Genomic DNA, 11,738 nt, shown 5'->3' with positions numbered 1-11,738 from the left:
TGTCTTCAGGCTCCTGTTCCTCCTCCCTGATGGTAGCAATCACAAAAGGACATGTCCTGGGTGATGGGGGTCCTTAAAGATGGACGGGGCCTTGTTTAAGGCATCGCCTTTTGAAGGTGTCCTCGATACTGGGGAGCTTAGTGCCGATCACGGAGCTGACCGAGTTTATGACTGCAGCTTATTTCGATTCTGTGTAGTGGCCCCTCCATACCAGACGGTGAATACTCTCCACAGTACATCTGTAGAAATGTTGCAAGAGTCTTTGGTGACGTACCAAGTCTCCTCAAACTCCCAATGAGATTTGGCCATTGTCGTGCCTTCCTTGTAATTGCACCAATATGTTGAGCCCAGTATAGATCCTCAGAGATGTTGACACCCAGAAATTTGAAACTGCTCACCCTTTCACTGTTAATCCCTTGATGAGGATAAGTGTCTATTCCCTTGACTTCCCCTTCCTGAAGACCACAGTCATCTCCTTGGTCTTACTGTTGCTGAGTGCAATGTTGTTGCTGTGACACCTCTCAACGCATTGATCTGTCTCATTCTTGAACGCCTCCTTGTCACCATCTGAAACTCTGCCAACAATAGTTGTGTCACCAGCAAAGTTATAGAATGGCATTTGAGCTGCGCCTCGCCACACAGTTGTGGGCGTAGGGCAGTGGGCGAAGCACACATCCTCGAGCCACGCCAGTGCTGATTGTCAGGGAGAGTGAGATGATATTTCTGATCCACAGTGACTCTGCTCTCCCAATGAGGAAGTCAAGGACCAGTTACAGAGTGAAGTACAGAGCCCCAGATTTTTGGGCTTGTTGATTAGAGTGTATGATGGTATTGGACACTGAGCTGTAATCAATAAACAGCAGCTGATTTAGGTATTGCTATAGTCTGGTGATCCAAGGCCAAGTGGAGAGCCAGTGAGATTGTATCCACTGTAGACCTATTGTAGAAGAAAGCCCTTAACTCCAAGTGGAGTCATTGGAACGCCGTCATGACACCGTTTTTTTTAAAAAGGCTTTCTTATTTTTACAAGGCCAAGTTGCTAGCTCGACGCTCAACCCAGCACGGATGGAAAGCATGCAAGGGAGCCGGCTGGATTCAAACTCGGAAGCCTTCACTCCGAAGTCCGGCGCTGATGCCAGAATGCCACCAGCTGGTGGTAAACCTGTTGTGGTAATAGGCAAATTGCAGCAGGTCCTGGTCCTTGCTGAGGTAGTGGTTGATTTTGGCATTGACAAACCTCTCAAAGCACTTCACCACAGTAGGTGTGACCGCAACTGGGTGATAGTCATAGCTTCTGGCCATGGCAAGCCTCTCAAAGTACTGTATCACAGTAGACGTGAGTGCAACTGGTCGATAGTTGTTGATCACTGGTATGATGGTCGCCCTTTTGAAGCAGGTGGGAACTTCACTGCAGCAGTGAGAGATTGGAGTTGCCCTTCAGCACTTCCGTCAATCAGTTGGCACAGGATTTCAGTGCCCTGCCAAGTACTCCATCAGAGATCACAGGGTCACCGGAGTCTGCAGGATCCGTACAGATGCAGTTTTATTCTCCCTTTCAAACTGCGCATGAAAGGTGTTGAGCTCATCTGGGAGTGAAGCATTACATCCACACTTGATGCTGGGTTTCACCTTGTAAGACGTAACGGCCTGCAAACTGCCCCAGGGCTGGCCGGTGTGGATCCATGTGTGTATATTAAAATGCCGCCAGCTCTGCAGCTGATAAACACTTCGGTGTGATCAGATATTGAAAAGAATGCCATCTGTTTCTTGCAACACCAACTGAATGTCAGGCTCAGGGTTTATAATCACACCCTGATGAAAGGTCTCGGCCTGAAATGTCAACTGTTTATTTCCCTCCCCAGATACTGCCTGACTTACTGACACCCAGAGCATTTTGTGTGTGTTGCTCAAGATTCTTGGCATTTTGCAGAATCTCTTGTGTCTATGACTCAGTGCACTAGAATCTTTTTATTTTATTTTTAGAGATACAGCATAGTAACTGGCCGTTCTGGCTCACTCTGCCCAATTACACTCCTGTGAACAATTACCCTTCTAACCCACTTGTCTGTGGCAGTGTGGGAGGGAACCCACATGGAGAAGGGCAGAAGGTACAAACTCCTTACACACAGCAATAGAATCGAACACTGGTGGCTCGCGTAGGGTAATGTAACGGGAGACAGATATTATTCATTACAGAAACTGGTCCACATAATTCACAAACACTGTCATTGAGTTGTTGTGCTCACTTTCTCAATGACGTCAATGGCGACTGCCTTTGGTCTGTTCATAATGGAAATAAAAGGCTTTTGTTAGCACCTAAAATGACTCTTGCATGTTTTATTCACAAAATCCTACACTAGTGCTGTAATAGCATTAAGCTAATTGAATGATTCTTTATACAGAACTGTGCAAAAGTCTTAGGCACAAACAAATAGCTAGGGTGCCTAAAAACTCTGCACTGTACTGCTGCCACAAACAAAACAATTTCATGACATATGTGAGTGGTGATAAATCTGATTCTGATATGGGTCTCTATATGCAACTTTATAAAAATCTGGTTAGGCCACATCTGGAGTACTGTGTACATTTCTGGTTGCCTCACTATAGGAAGGATGTTGAGGCTCTGGAGAGGGGGCAGAAGAAGTTTACCAGGATGCTGCCTGGTTTAGAGGGCATGTGCTATCATGAAAGGCTGGATAAACTTGGGTTGTTTTCTTTGGGGTGGTGGAGGTTGAGGGGAGACTTGTTAGAGGTCTGTAAGGTTATGAGAGGCATAGATGGAGTAAACAGGAGGTATCAGTTTCTCGAGGTTGAGATGTCTAATACCAGAGGGCATGCATTGAAGGTGAGAGTGGGTAAGTTCAAAGGGGATGTGAGGGGTATGTTTTTTACTCAGAGAGTGGTGAATGCCTGGAATACACTGTCTGGTATGGTGGTAGAGGCAAATACATTAGAGGTTTTTCGTCGTCGTCGTCGTGGCTATCCCTTGAGGTCAAGGACGATGGTCTTCGTTCTGAAGAAGTGGCCCACAGAGTGAAGATGCCTGTGTGTGTATTTGTTTAACGTGTACTTGATGTTGCACTCCAAGAAGTACACGATACTTCACAAATCAACCAACTGGTTCCAATGACATGGAAACCACGACGATTGGAGCTGCTGGATTTGTTGCAGCCTTCATCCGCCTTCACAGCCGCTGAGTTCGAAGTAACTTCATCCACCTGTTCCACCGTTGAGGTCTTGGTTGGATTGTTCTTTGTCAGGGACTTCACCCTCGACCTTACCTCCATGGGTGACCCTACTAGGAGCATAGCTCCAGACGGCATTGCGCTCGGGATCACAGGACCACACAAGCTTCTCCACCACGACAAGGTGACAATCCACGGAGAAGATTAGAGGCTTTTAAGGAACGTTTGTATAGCCACGTGGGTGTAAGGAAATGGAGGGATATGGATACTGTGTAGGGCAAAGGGATTCGTTTTTGGGTGTTTTTGATTTACTGTTGAGATGGCTCAGCACAACACAGTGTGCTGAATAGCCTGTTTCTGTTCTGTGCTGTACTGTTCTATGTTCTATTGTGGACTGAGAGTGGGAAAGAGGCAGGGAGAGGGGAATCATGGTTGGGAAAAGGGAGAGAGGAGAGGGAGTGGGAAGCACCAGAGAGACATCTGAAACATGAAGAAAATTAACCCATTTGTGCTAACAACAACTCTGGCAAATAAGATAGGGGAAATAGCATTTGCAAAAGTCCTTAATGATGGCAACCTATTGGTAAGATGTGCGAATGAGGAACAACTTGAGAAAGCACTCAAGCTAAAAGAGATAGGAAAATGCAAGGTGGAATACACAGGGAGGGTGGGACCACAAAATGGCGGTGGATGTAAAAGAGTGATCACGGGGGTACCAATGAGTATAAATATGGAGGAGTTAAAGAGGAGTATCAAAGGAGGAAAAGTAATGAATGTTCAAAGACTGAAAACAACAAAGGATGGAGTGAAAAAGGAAAGTGAAACAGTATTGATTGAATTTGAAGAAGAGTGCCAAGGAAGGTGTTCCTGGGTTTCATGAGTTACCCAGTAAGGGTGTATGTGCCAAAGCCATTGAGGTGCTATAATTGTCAAAGGTTTGGACACATAGCTAAAAACTGTAAAAGGCAGAGGAGATGTGCTAGATGTGGGGGTGATCATGAATATGGAAAGTGCGGAACAGGAGTGCAACCAAAATGCTGCAGTTGTGGAGAAGCTCATAATGTGGCATATAGTGGGTGTGAGGTTATGAGATGGGAGAATAAAATTCAAGAAATAAGAGTGAAAAGAAAGATCACTTATGCAGAAGCTGTAAGAATGTCAAGAGAACAGAATAATGCTCCTAATGAACAGGGAGCAATAAGGATGTGAGATGTGCCACAAAGAACAAATGACAGGATTTATGTAGACAAAAAGGCTCTAGTAACAGTCATTGCAGGAGTGATTAATAGTATGGCTGAGATAAAGTCAAAAAGTGACAAAATTCAGCTGGTGGTCAAAGCAGCAGTGAACCATTTAGGGTTAGTAGGACTGACATGGGAAGAAGTGAGGGAGAACCTCACTAATCAGTCAAGACAGAAAGTGTCATGGGTTGGTTAATACTAATTATGGTGATTCTTTTGCAATGGAATGCAAAGAGCTTACTGGCCAATAGCCAGGAATTCAAGCACTTTATTAAAAAAATGGTTGTAAAACCGGATGTAGTGTGTATTCAGGAAACTTGGTTGAAACCAATCTTAGACTTTGTGGTATATGGATATACAATGATAAGGAAAGATAGAAATCTAGGGGGAGGAGGGGGTTGTGCTATGTTAATCAAGCAAGGTATACCATATAGGGTACTGGAAAAAGGAGATGATCAGGAATACATAGTGGTGGAAGTGTGGGAGAGAGGGGAGGGAGTGGTTATAATTAACTACTACAATCCATGTAAAAGGTTGGATTTGGACAGCCTATTAAGGATACAAGGACAAAACAGACATAAAGTAGTGTGGTGTGCAGATTTCAATGCTCACAGCACAATATTGGGGGATACGATTACAGATTCAAATGGAAAGGTAATTGAAGATTTGATGGAAGAAAGGAATTTGGTGCGTATGAATGATGGTAGAGGAACAAGGATAAACATAACAACAGGAACTGAGTCAGTGTTAGACATTACGTTAGTGTCTAATACCTTGGCTGGCATTAGTAACTGGGGAGTTTGGACTGCTTCAACAGTAGGCAGTGATCACTACCCAGTTTTGTGTTCAGTGGGTGAAAGAGTTGAAGTAAGACCAGGTGGTGGAATCCCAAAGTGAGTGTTTGGAAAAGCAGACTGGGGTAAGTTCCAGAAGTTGAGTGAAGAAGCATTGACAAAGATTGACATTTCTGGAAATATAGATGAAATATAGATCAGGTGACTTCAGCAATTATTATGGCAGCAGAAGGATCTATACCTAGGAGTAAAAATAGGATGACTAGAAAACTGGTACCATGGTGGACAGAGGAATGTTGTCAGGCTGTAAAAAACAGAAATAGAGCATTCAGGCTAGTTAAAAGAACCCATAATATGCAGCATTTGGTTCAATATAAGAAAGCACAGGCAGTGGTGAGAAGAACTATACGTCAAGCTAAAAGGGCAAGTTGGAGGAGTTTTTGCGACAAGGTAGGAAGAACAACACCTGTGGGAGAGACATGGGGAATGATTAAGAGGATGGGAGGAGATAGAAGGGAATGGGAATATCCAGTAATGATATCTGAGGAGGAAACTGCAGTCTCCAGTAGGGATAAGGCTGAGGTTATGGCCAAGTCGTTTGTACAGATACACAGTTCAGAAAATTTGTCTAAAGAAGGGAGAAGGAGAAGGGAAAGAACAATGAATCAACACCCAGGTGTGTTAAACAGGAGGGAAGAAACAGATGATATAATTGATGATCCATTTACGTTGGCAGAAATGGTGAGAGCAAGAAAGAGGTCGAGACCAACCTCCCCAGGGAAAGATCTGATATGCTATATTATGCTAAAAAATCTAGGAGAAGGAGCGCTCTTGAAGTTGCTGCATTTTTATAACAGAGTGTGGGAGGAGGGAAGATTACCAAGTGCATGGAAAGAAGCAGTAGTAATTCCAATAAGGAAACCTGGCAAGGATCCATCAAAACCCACTAGCTACAGACCAATGGCATTAACATCAAATATATGCAAGATAATGGAAAGGATGATAACAGAAAGGTTATCGTATGAACTTGAGAAGAGGGGAATGCTGGCAAGTTATCAGAGTGGTTTTAGAAAGGGAAGGAATTCCATGGACTCAGTGATTATGTTAGAGACTGAAATAAGGAAGGCCCAGGCAAATAAAGAGTCAGTAGTGGTAGTGCTCTTTGACATTGAAAAAGCCTATGATATGATGTGGAAGGAAGGATTATTAATTAAACTGCACAAGATGGGGGTTGGTGGGAGAGTTTTTAATTGGATAAAAGATTTTTTGTTTGGTAGAAAAATTCAAGTTCAGATTGGATCAGAATTATCAAAACAGTACATAGTGGAAAATGGCACACCTCAAGGTAGTGTGTTTAGCCCGTTACTTTTCATCATTATGATCAATGATGTCTTCACAAAGGTACCAGTGGATATAGGTAGGTCACTGTTTGCGGATGATGGGGCCTTGTGGAAAAGAGGCAGGAACATGGACCATATAATCAGGAAACTACAAGAAGCAATTAATGAAGTGGTGGAGTGGGGTTATGATTGGGGATATAGATTTTCAGCAGAAAAAGCTCAAACTGTATTTTTCACCAGGAAAAGAATTGAGGTAGGGAAGAAGTTAAGGATGTATGGGATTGAATTAGAAAGGGTTGGATCATTTAAATTTCTGGGATTTATATTTGATTCACGATTAACATGGGCAGACCAGATCAGGAAAGTTGAGGAGAAATGTAAAAAAGTAATAAATGTGATGAGATGTTTGACTGGTAGGGAATGGGGAGCAAGTTGTTCAGCGTTGAAGAGAATGTATGTGGCTTTAGTGAGATCTGTGTTGGACTATGGAAATATAGTATATGGATCAGCAGCTAGGTCTCTTATAAGGAAACTGGATGTGATTCAGGCTCAGGCTTTGAGAGTGTGCAGTGGGGCTTTTAAAACATCACCAGTATCAGCCCTACAGGTAGAAGTGGGACTAATGCCTTTGAAACTAAGAAGGATGCAATTGATGGCAAACTACTGGGCTAATTTGCAGGGGCACAATGATTCTCACCCTGCAAAAGGAGTGTTGCAGGAGTGCTGGGAAAATGGGAGGTTTCAGAGGGATACCTTTAGTCGGGTAGGGAATGATATTGCTAAAGGATATGGAGTGTTTGATCTAAGGATAAGTCCTTCAGTAGTTTATCCGGTTGTAGCTCCATGGAACATTGTATGGCCTGACATAGACTGGCATTTGTTAGAGGTAAAAAGGAAAGGAAGATATAAAACAGATTTGGGAAGTGCATTTAACTGTCATGTGATGGAAAAGTATAGTGATTATACTCAGGTTTATATGGATGGTGCTAAGGAGCCTGAAACAGGAATGACAGGGTTTGGGGTGGCTATACCAGCAAAAGAAACTGGAATTAACAGAAGAACATCTAATAAGTTAGGGGTGTTTACAGTGGAGATACTGGCAGTGTTGGTTGTGTTGTGATGGATGGAGAAAGCTAGACAAGTCAAAGTGTTGATATGTTCAGATTCATCCTCAGTTCTAGCAAGTTTAAGGTCTTTTCACTCAAACAGTCGGCAAGATGTACTTTATGAAATCCTTCAGTCAGTCACAAGAATTGCAAATCAGGGAGGTCAGGTAAAATTTCTATGGGTTTCAGCACACGTAGGGGTGAAGGGGAATGAGAGGGTGGATGAGTTGGCAAAGAGCGCATTAAAGAAAGAAAATATAGAAATGCACATTAGTATCAGTAAAGCAGAGGTTAAGTGTGTAATCTGGGGGGAAAAAACAACCAAATGTGGCAAAAAAGATGGGACAGGGAGGGGAAAGGGAGGATTTATATCAAATACAAAAGAGTGTTGCAGGTATTAGGGTAGGTAGTGGATACAGAAGAGAGGAAACTGTGTGGACTAGGTTAAGGCTGGGGCATTGTGCATTAAACAAAACATTGAAAATGATAGGGAGACACCAGACAGGATTGTGTGAGGAATGTCAGGAAGAGGAGTCAGTAGAACATGTAGTTCTGAGTTGCAGGAAGAATGGGATACAGAGGGAGATGATGAGAATTAATCTAAGGGAATTGGGGGGCAGAAAATCACATTAAAAGGGTTGCTGGGCATGGGTGAGAGAGCACAGGTCCGGGTATTTTTAGCTTTCTTAAGAGCTACAGGGTTTTTTTTTATAGGATATATGGATAAGCAGGAATAGGGTACTAGGATAAGGTTGCCAACTTTCTCACTCCCAAATAAGGGGCAAAAGTAGCAGTCAAATACAGGACACTTGTGTTTACCCCGAGAAAGACTACCATGATCATGAAGTCTTGCGCGGGCACCTGTGTGCGCAAGCGTGTACGTGCCCATTGTTTTTCTATAAATCAGTTTTGGCTTAATTTTCCTGATTCTGTTAAGTGAAACTGCACTGTACATACATTATTTCTACTTTATATAGGCTGTGTATTTATCATATGTGTGTGTGTGTGTGTGTGTGTGTGTGTGAGTGAGAGATTGGGTGAAGGGATTTAGAATGTAAGTGTATTGCACACTCCGGAGCAGAAGGTGGCAGTAATGCACCATTAAGCTGGGTGCCAAGCGCCTTAAAACAAGATGGAGAAGAAGTAGACTGCAACAACTGTGATTGGTCCGCTTGGTAGCATCGCATTTTCTCCTACTCATTTCTGGTTGCTTCCTCCCACCATTTTTGAATTGAGAGAGAAGAGAGAAGGAGAACGTGAAATGGAAAATGGACCAAATCGAGGAGAGGTTAATTGAGGAAGCCTGAAAATATGTACATTTGTACGACTCTTCGTCGCCAGACTATAAAGACTGCCAAATGGCATCAAATTTGTGGAAAGAAATTTCCACAAACATCAGTTTGGACGTCATGGAAATGGAAAAACTTGAGGGACAAGTACGTGCGCGACCAGAAAAGACTTGCCAAGAGGAGCGGGGACCCAGGCGGAAAAAAAAGTGCCGTGTTTTATTTGCTTCTTTCCTGGCTGGCACTGCGTATTAAGCACCAGGAAACAGAGTCAAATTATGACGACAACAAGGTAAATATAACATGCTCTTTGTATCATAAACCTCTATGTTGTAGTTAACCACACATTGCTCTGCGACGACACCGGTGCCAAGCTGTATTGGTCCTAGTGCCCTTCCCTTGGACAACATTGGTGTTGTGGAGAGGGGAGACTCGCAGCACGGGCAACTGCCAGTCTTCCATACAACCTTGCCCAGGCCTGTGCCCTGGAAACCTTCCAAGGCACAAATCCATGGTCTCACGAGACTAACGGATGCATATATAAATGTTGTAGTAAGTGTTTAGGCTAGCTAGCAAGCTAGCAATACTGTCTAGTTATAAACACGGCATAATAATTTGTGCAAATATAATGCTTCTGTGAAACAAAAGTGTAATAGGCTGTAATTGTATCTGGCTTGCTCATAATGCAAACGCAATAACCAGTATTCTGCCAATGTAGTCATATGCCATTTCCTCCTTTTCATAGCTCTGCCAATCCGTGTACAGACACTGTATGCATATATTATCTGTATGTATAATTACAAAGACTAACTCAAACTATTTGCAATTTCTTTCATAATCACAGGATGGAAATGATTCAACCTCAGGGTTGTCCGCCACTTCAGTTGCTGAGGAAAACCAGCCACCAGACATTCCATCTTCACGTGCAGAATCATCATCAAGTAGTGAGAAATCTCTGTTACCCAGCCATCTCCTCTGTGCCCCAGCCACCTTCTCTGTCCCCCAGCCACCTTCTCTGTCCCCCAGCCATCTCCTCTGTCCCCCAGCCACCTTCTCTGTCCCCCAGCCATCTCCTCTGTCCCCCAGCCACCTTCTCTGTTACCCAGCCATCTCCTCTGTCCCCCAGCCACCTTCTCTGTCCCCCAGCCATCTCCTCTGTGCCCCAGCCACCTTCTCTGTCCCCCAGCCATCTCCTCTGTCCCCCAGCCACCTTCTCTGTCCTCCAGCCATCTCCTCTGTCCCCCAGCCACCTTCTCTGTCCCCCAGCCATCTCCTCTGTCCCCCAGCCATCTCCTCTGTCCCCCAGCCCAAGGATGGCACAGAAGAAGAAGAGGAAAGAATATGACGACTGGTTTCAGAAGCAGGTCGCCCAGTTGGATGAACGCAGGGTGGAACTGCAACGTAGACTGTTGCAGGAAAATGATGAGCTCTCCAGGTTTGGGCAAACAGTTGGAGATGTTGCTGTGGGGGCTACCGGAGGAGCACAGGCCGTAGGCAATGTTCAATGTCCACAAACTGCTATTTGAGAGGCAGTAGCAGAAGCAATGAACAATTGCATATTTTAATATTTTGATATTTAATAATTTAGCATTTTGTCAGTTCCTACACTATACACTTTCCACACTTATATTTGAGCACTAAACGGTGTGTAATTTTCAGTGCTTTACAACTTTGCACCATTTGTTTTTTTTATATAACACTTTGCACCTTGTATAATATTGTGCACATTACTGCAAATAAATAACAACTTGATTCAAAAAACTAGGTAATGATAGAGATCTAGAAGGTTATAAGGCTAGCAGGAAGGATCTTAAGAATGAAATTAGGAGAGCCAGAGGGGCCATGAGAAGGCCTTGGCAGACAGGATTAAGGAAAACCCCAAGGCATTCTACAAGTATGTGAAGAGCAAGAGGATAAGACGTGAGAGAATAGGACCAATCAAGTGTGACAGTGGAAAAGTGTGTATGGAACTGGAGGAGATAGCAGAGGTACTTAATGAATATGTAGCATGTAGATATTAAGGAAGAGGACGTGCTGGAGCTTTTGGAAAGCATGAAGTTGGATAAGACACCGGGACCGGACGAGATGTACCCCAGGCTACTGTGGGAGGCGAGGGAGGAGATTGCTGAGCCTCTGGCGATGATCTTTGCATCATCAATGGGGACGGGAGAGGTTCCGGAGGATTGGAGGGTTGCGGATGTTGTTCCCTTATTCAAGAAAGTGAGTAGAGATAGCCCTTAAAATTATAGACCAGTGAGTCTTACTTCAGTGGTTGGTAAATTGATGGAGAAGATCCTGAGAGGCAGGATTTATGAACATTTGGAGAGGTATAATATGATTAGGAATAGTCAGCATGGCTTTGTCAAAGGCCTTACGAGCCTGATTGAAATTTTTGAAGATGTGACTAAACACATTGATGAAGGCAGAGCAGTAGATGTAGTACAGCGGTCCCCAACCACCGGGCTGTAGAGCCTGTGCTACCGGGCTGCGAGGAAACCATATGATTTGGCGATATGAGTCAGCTGCACCTTTCCTCATTCCCTGTCACACCCACTGTTGAGCTTGAACACACGCGAGGTCATTACCCGCGCGTCATCCATGTCAACACGGGAAGAAGATCAACTCCTCAAGCTTGCAAATGACGGTGGGCTGAAAAGTGTGTTTGACATAACACCTCTGCTGGTATTCTGGATCAAAGTCAAAGCTAAATATCCTGAGATAGCCACGAAAGCACTGAAAACATTGCTTCCATTTCCAACATATCTCTGCAATGAATGCAACGAAAA

General features: G+C 43.9%; 1 pseudogene; it reads left to right on the top strand.

The window, feature by feature from the left end:
• Window positions 1-1,375: 1,375 nt before the first annotated feature.
• On the top strand, window positions 1,376-10,500 carry LOC140212246 (uncharacterized; annotated as a pseudogene).
• The last annotated feature ends 1,238 nt before the right edge of the window (window positions 10,501-11,738 follow it).

Source organism: Mobula birostris, chromosome 18 (genome assembly GCF_030028105.1).
Source record: "Mobula birostris isolate sMobBir1 chromosome 18, sMobBir1.hap1, whole genome shotgun sequence".
NCBI classification, from domain to species: domain Eukaryota; kingdom Metazoa; phylum Chordata; class Chondrichthyes; order Myliobatiformes; family Myliobatidae; genus Mobula; species Mobula birostris.
This window is presented reverse-complemented; position numbering and strand designations above follow the sequence as displayed.